The sequence below is a fragment of the Oratosquilla oratoria genome, chromosome 1, assembly GCF_046742065.1.
Source record: "Oratosquilla oratoria isolate Oo_2021 chromosome 1, ASM4674206v1, whole genome shotgun sequence".
Classification (NCBI taxonomy): Eukaryota; Metazoa; Arthropoda; class Malacostraca; order Stomatopoda; family Squillidae; genus Oratosquilla; species Oratosquilla oratoria.
The window spans coordinates 93,557,984-93,565,483 of record NC_134777.1 but is presented as its reverse complement, the minus strand read 5'-3'; the positions used below and the strand labels follow the sequence as shown (position 1 = coordinate 93,565,483).

Below are 7,500 nucleotides of genomic sequence, written 5' to 3'. Positions count from 1 at the left end.
CTTGTCTGGTGAAGACTGGAAGAGGCGGTCAATCGCGGTATTTTTCCGTAGAATGTAGCCCTGTCTGGTGGTGTCTGGGACGGAATTGAGGGCTTGAATTAGCGTCGTTATTGATAGATGGAAAGATTCCACCAACCCGCAGAGCCTCAGAACGTGAATGAAATCGTCTGTCCACAGGCAGGACGAAGGTAGGAAAGCCCTTCGTAATGCTGAAGGGGTCAGTCGATCAAGCCCAAATCTCTACATCGTGTTGACCTTCCTTCGAAGGGAATGAAATGGTCTGCCGTTCGCCAGAATAAAGTACCTAAAGGGCGTCACTATGCTAAGGGGGTTGATTCCCTTGTTCCTGTGGGATGAAGAGATGAGATAAAGGTAATGGGGAGAGGGGAAGGGGGAGATTAAAGAGACGAATAAAATAGAGTGACCGAAACGTCTCCTGATGTCATACGGAGGAAGGAGCGAAGTCTCCTGATCCCTGATGCGTCATGCCGTCACATGTCTTACCTCATTTCCATAACGTGCTCCAAATAGTCTTAAATCACGTGCTGGGCTCGTGATTGACACACACTGCATCATCGGATGAGAGCTACATACCTCATATTCTAAGGGTAATGCTGTGACCTTACATATGCACTCGCGCGCGCACACACACACGCACACACACACACACACACACACACACACACACACACACACACACACACACACACACACACACACTGCCGACTTGCAGTGTTATGATGGTTTATAGCCCAATGTGGGGACCAACCTCAAAACCACTGAGCTAGCAAACCAACGCGGTACCACCCATCCAGTAAACCAGCCATAATTCTGTAGGGATGACAAAAAAATCATGTCATTTAGAAGAAAATTTTAAAGACGTATGGTTTAACAATGTGTGTGTGTGTGTGTGTGTGTGTGTGTGTGTGTGTGTGTGTGTGTGTGTGTGTGTGTGAATGTAGAAGTATGCATGAGCGTGTACATTTACGTGAACGTGTAACTGTTTTATTAGTAGAGGGATATGTTGGGTTCATCTTAAAGCGAGTTTTCAACACTCGGATAATGTTTCTTGTGATTGCTTGTACAAACAGACCTCCCTCTCTTCCTTCCTTCCTTCCTCTCTTCCTTCTTCCTTATCCTCCTCCCTCTCTCCCCTCCTGCACTGCACTCCTCCCGTCTTTCCCCCCTCTCTCCCTACTTCACCTTCCCTCTTTTCATTTTGACGTTTTCCGTCCGATTCCCAAGGTGCGTTTCCTATTGAGCTGCGCGCCCATCAGGATTCTTCTGACCCTTGACGCGCCTCCCCGCTGGGACATCATGCGCGCCACGCCTCGTTTGTTTGTTTTTCTTTTTGTTCTGCTTTTATCAGCGTCATTTATTTGTGTCTAGTGTGATTAATTTAATATACACACACACACACATATGTATATATATATATATATATATATATATATATATATATATATATATATATTGGAGTAACGCGGCAAAATATTTTCTTTGAGGCATATTGAATTGTATGCAACAGCAAATTGAGCTCTGATGAGTTTCCGATGAAGAGTTTCAAGTCTTCTAAAGATCTCTCTAGCATGGAGAGGTAAAGAAAAAACCAAGTTGCCGATAGAAGCCATCTAATGGGTAGAACAGGATACAAGACGTTTCGCTAATCACAGTTAGCATTTTCAATTGTGACAATAGCAAAGAAATGGATGATTATAAATACAGAAGGTAAACACTTATAAGCGGTCATTTCATTGTAATCTTTCCTAGTGTTTACCTTCTGTATTTATAATCATCCATTTCTTTGCTATTGTCACAATTGAAAATGCTAACTGTGATTAGCGAAACGTCTTGTATCCTGTTCTACCCATTAGATGGCTTCTATCGGCAACTTGGTTTTTTCTTTACCTCTCCATGCTAGAGAGATCTTTAGAAGACTTGAAACTCTTCATCGGAAACTCATCAGAGCTCAATTTGCTGTTGCATACAATTCAATATGCCTCAAAGAATATATATATATATATATATATATATATATATATATATAGAGTGCCACCCCTACGGATTAGAGACACATAGCATATTTTTAATTGAAGACTAATCATTTCAGTAAAGAATTCTGATCAGTCTTAGCTTCTACTATCCCTTCTATCTACTATCCCTCTTTAAATATCCCATTTACCAGCCACTGACTCTACCTCTTCGGTGTGATATTGACCTCAAGGATAGAAGCGCTGGTTATTGCTAACATAACATTAATGATCCCCTCCCACCCACGCTCTCTTCTGGCTCTACTTTTGCTCTCTCTTCCTCTCGTTCTCCTTCTCTTTCATTCTTCCCTACCCTCAGCCTTTTTATCACTTCTTTTCCCCTCCTCCTCTCCTCTCCATGTTTCCCCCATTTTCTATACGAACAGTTTAAATTTGTTACACTAAAACAATGATCATCGAAGTTTTGCAATAGACACACGCACACACACACACACACACACACACACACACACACACACACACACACACACACACACACACACACACACACACACACACACACACACACACACACATATAACTACACGCACACACACACACACACACACACACACACACACACACACACACATATATATATATATATATATATATATATATATATATATATATATATATATTTGTATGCATGGTTCTTTCAAGGCATTTGCAGATGATTTCTTAGCTTGTTTATCTTTCCCTATATCAATCCAAATGTTTCGATTTGGATTGATATAGGGAAAGATATACAAGCTAAGAAATCATCTGCATTACATTAAAGCCTGACTTTACATTACATTACATTACATTACATTACATTAAAGCCTGACTTTAATTAAAATAGAATACATCGTGTGTGCCAACAGCATCCCTTTTGCTAAGGGACCTAAAAGCGCCCGGGATTTGGCCAAAGAGAGTCTGCCGTGCGCGTCTTTGTAGCAAAGGTGTTGGTGGACACCTCCCACGTCAAGGAGGGCACTGAAGTGGCACTCGAAACGGGACAAGGGGATGCGGTAATTCACAGTTTGACAGTCTGATGCCTTGAGGATGCAAGTGGCTCTGTTTCTGGCCTTTGAGGGATGCGCGGTATCGTAAACTGAAGTGTGGAACCTGGAAAGATCACAGAAAAAGAAAGAAGGAAGGAAGGAGGGAAGGAAGGGGGAAGAAGGAAAAAAGGGAAGAAAGGAAGAAGCGAAATGAGGAAGGAAGGAGGGAGGGAGGGAGGGAAAGAAGGAAAAACGAAGAAAGATATGAAGGAAGAATAGAAGGAAGAAAGCAAGGGATGGAGGAGGGAAGGAAAGAGGGAAAGAGGGCTGGAAAGGAGGAAAGAAAAAGGAAAGGAAAGAAAAGAGGGAGGTAAGGAAGAACGGAAGGAAGAATGAAAGTAAGGGAGGAATGAGGGAAGGAAGGAGGGGAATAGGTAAGGAAGTAAGGAGGAAGGAAAAGAAGGAGAGGAGGGACAGACGTTAATCCTGTATGGTCTGGGGCGAGTGGAAAGGTTTGATTACAACCTGGACGTAGGAGTAGACAAGCCTTACAGACTCAGTGATGCAGATCAACCTGAGCCAGAAAGGGTCGAGTCATGAAAAGGGAGGGATCGGGAGGGAGGAGGGTGGGGCTCAAGGGAAAGGTAGACGTGGTGTAGGAGTTGTAGTTTGTCGTGTATTTCATCATTTTCTGTATATATTTTTTCACGATTTTGTTTCCCCTCTCACTTCTCTCTCTCTCTCTCTCTCTCTCTCTCTCTCTCTCTCTCTCTCTCTCTCTCTCTCTCTCTCTCACTATTTACTTTTGTCTTACATCAACTTAACTATTCATTCGTATGTTCATTTCTGTTACTTGTTCACTGATTTATTGACTCGTTCATACTCGTAAGTGTGGTTAATGCGATTAGTCAGTCGAGGTCCTCGTAAAGTAGGGAAGGGGTTGATGTACAGTCGTGGTAAAAAGTATCGTCTCTGGTTTCATATCGATACGGTCAAGGGCAACACGTTTTGCCACTGAATGAACGAAATGTTATGGAGAGTGACAACAATTGTGGGATTGTACAAGGGAAGGGAATCCGACTTGATAATTCTTATCTGAGTTATGGGACGTACTGGGGGCTGTCCTTACTCCTGTTGTCAGACTACGTTGGGACTGATCCCTCCAGAGGAAGAGGAGGAGTTAGGGAGGAGTGGAGGAGGAGTAAGGAGGGAGGGAGAGAAAAAGAGCAGAAAGGGAAAGAGAGAGGAGAAAAGGCGAGTAAGAGAACAGGTAGGGAAAGAACAGAGAGGAAAAGAGCAGAAAGGAAAAGAGTGAGCAGGGAAAGAGAGGAAGTGAACAGAGAGGAAAAGAGCAGGAAGGGAAAGAGAGAGAAGGGAACGAAAGTAAGAGAAAAGGGAGGAAAAGAACAGAGGGAGGAAAAGAGCAGAAAGGGAAAGAGTGAGCAGGGAAAGAGAGGAGGAGAACAAGGGGGGGAAAGAACAGAGAGGAAAAGAGCAGAAAGAGAAAGAGAGAGGAGGGAAGGAAAGGAGAAGAACAGAGAATAAGTGTGGCGAAAGGAAAAGAGCTGAAAGAGGAAAAAGGGAGAGGAGAAGAAGAGAGATAAAGAGATAGGAATGGGATAGGAGAGTGGGGGAAAGGGAGGGTAAAAGAGGAGAAGGGTGGAAGGGAAAGGGGAGGCAGGGAAACGAGGAGGGAATATAAGATAAAGAGGAAGAAGAAAGGAAGCATGTGGAGAAAGAGCGGAAAGAAGAGAGGAAGGGAGGGAGAGAATAAGAAAGGAAAGGAGAGGGAATGGGAAAGGAGATTGAAGGGAAGGGGAGGGAGGGGAAAGAGGAGAGAATACAAGAGTAAGACAAAGAAGAGAGGAGGCATGTGGGGGGGGGGAAGTGGAGAGAAGACAGTAGTGGAGGTGAGGCGAGGGAAGAGGATAATATTGTCTTTCGTTGCCGATAACCAGCGCTTCTATCCATGGGGACAATTTCGTATGGGAGAGATGGAGTCATAGAGAGGTTCAATAAGAAATTTAATGACCTTTGCAGAAAAAGAATGAGGAAGAAGGTGTGTACAATGTGAAAGGTAAAAAATACTGAGGGAGTAATTGGATGAGGAGTGGGAGGAAGGTCAGGGAGTTGTAAGGGAAAGAAAGGAAAATATAAACACATAAGTTCTTTCGTTACATTAAAAATAATGTGTGGAATTTGTGGTAGAATAAATATTTCATGTATTTCTGTGGGGTCCTGCTGTGTAGTACCTGTGTTTTGCTGCATTACTTTTGGCTTAAGCAATGTGGTGGTGGAGAATTTGACTGAAACTCAAATGAGCACATTTTTTGTACCGGGTAGGAAACCAATTTTGAAGTAATGCAGTCATAACTGTGATTATGGTGAGGAGGTTTGGCTAAGGGTTTGGCTGGCCATATTAAACAATTTATGAATGATTATAAAGAAATAAGGAGAGCGTTACCGATTTTAATTTCCTTTAGACTGATTTTGATGAAAAAATAAATTGACAAGTATTTATTTCTTACGAATATTCTCAATGAAATAAGAACTAAACTACACCATTAGTATTCCCTATTCTAAAACATAAAATAACCAGAGCTGGGCACTTGCGTTACCCCTAGCGTTACTGCGTGTACCTCTCCGGCGGTAACGCGCCCAGGTCTGGAATTAAGTGGGCTCATTTTATTTAGTTTCATTATTTCTTTTAGATAACGCAGCAAGAAGTAATAATTCTTATAAGTGAATTTACCATCACAACATATAGATTTTTCTCCATCTGAAATTCCTGAAAACTACCCAATATTTGTAAAGAAACGTTATGAAATTTAGGAATTCCCAGAAGTCTTCACTTAAAGAGAACTCTGTTCTTTAGTTGGAAAATTCAAGCGCCTGAGTTTGTTGGAGAAGGGTGAAGAACGTGGGGGCGGGGGAGAGGGAGTGGAGGGGGGAAGGGGGAGGAGGGAGAGTTTGTCAACAATGATGTGCTGAACTCTTCCACCAAATCTCAAGGTCGCATCTCGCCCGCGGGAGTTCGGCGGGAATTCTTCCTCTTATTTCATCTTCTTTTTATTCTTATTCTTCTTGTTCTCTCTCTCTTTTTTTTTTTTTCTCCTTCTTCTTCGTTCATCATGGCTTTTTCTTCATCTTCTTCTTCTTCTTCTTGGTCTTCTTGTTTTTCTTATTCTTTTTATCTATATTCTTCGCAGGAAATTCTTGGAGCAAACGTGAACTTGTGGTCGTCGAGTTGGTGGAGGGGACGGGGAGGAAGGGAAGAGAAAGGAAAGGTTTTCGTATTTCTCTGGCGAGAACCAGCGCTTCTTTCCATGATGGGGACAAATAGCACGAAGAGATGGAGTCATAGAGGTAGCAAAATAGAGATTGAAGGAGGGGAAAAGAAATAAGGGATAGTGGAGGTTAAAAGTAATAGGAATTTTTCTTTGAGTAGCGATTAAAAAAAAGGAGAAAGGGAAAATAAAAAGGAAGGAAAGATGGGAAGAAAGGGGAAGGGATGGGAAAGGGTAAAGACAAGAAGGAAGGAAGGACAAAAAAAAAAAAAAAACAGAAGTACAATATAAGGATAAGGAGGAAAAGGGGGAGGGAAGAGAGATACGAAGGTTTGGAAGGTCATGAGGTTTGGTTGTTTATCACAGTATGAAAAATATGCCACAGCACGCACACACGCACGCACGCACGCACGCAAGGTTACACGAATGTACTCGCATGTAGGCGAGTCCATCGTACCCCGGCACACGCACACGAAACACGCATATGTACATGCACATCTACGAGTATATACATGCGTACATGCACGCATTCATGAACACACACACACACACACACACACACACACACACACACACACACACACACACACACACACACACACACACACACACAACAACATGGTGGCATGGTTGATAAAGTCTGACTCTCACTACGGCGGTCGGGTTCGAATCCTGCCCAGGGCTGAAATATCAGTATCGCTGCGCTTCGAGTCGTTACTCCAACTCTCGTGGGCGGGGAATTGTGTGTGTGTGTGCGTGTAAGGTCACAGCATTACCCATAGATCGGTCATACGAGCTTTGAACTCTCTTCCGGTAGGGAAATAGCTGTCGATCACGAGTCCAGCATGTGATCCAAAGACCAAGGCGAATACACACACACACACACACACACACACACACACACACACACACAATACACGAATCGTGGCGCAGTGGTAGAGTTACCGGCTGCCACAACGGCGGTCCGGGTTCGAATCCCGCCCAGGGCTGAAATAACTTCAGTATCACTGCTTTGCGGATCGTTACTTCAACTCTCGTGGGCGGGGAGTTGTGTGTGTGTGTGCGTGTAAGATCACAGCATTACCCATAGATTGGTCATATATGAGCTCTGAGCTCTTTCGGTAGGAAAATAGCTGTCGATCACGAGTCCAACATGTGATCCAAGACCATGGTGAATCACACACACACACACACACA

General features: G+C 43.3%; 1 protein-coding gene across 2 annotated transcripts in view; it reads left to right on the top strand.

The window, feature by feature from the left end:
• The window catches only part of LOC143022785 (calcium/calmodulin-dependent protein kinase kinase-like), a 745,076-nt gene that overhangs the window by 210,200 nt on the left and 527,376 nt on the right, over positions 1–7,500 (top strand). The window lies entirely within an intron of this gene.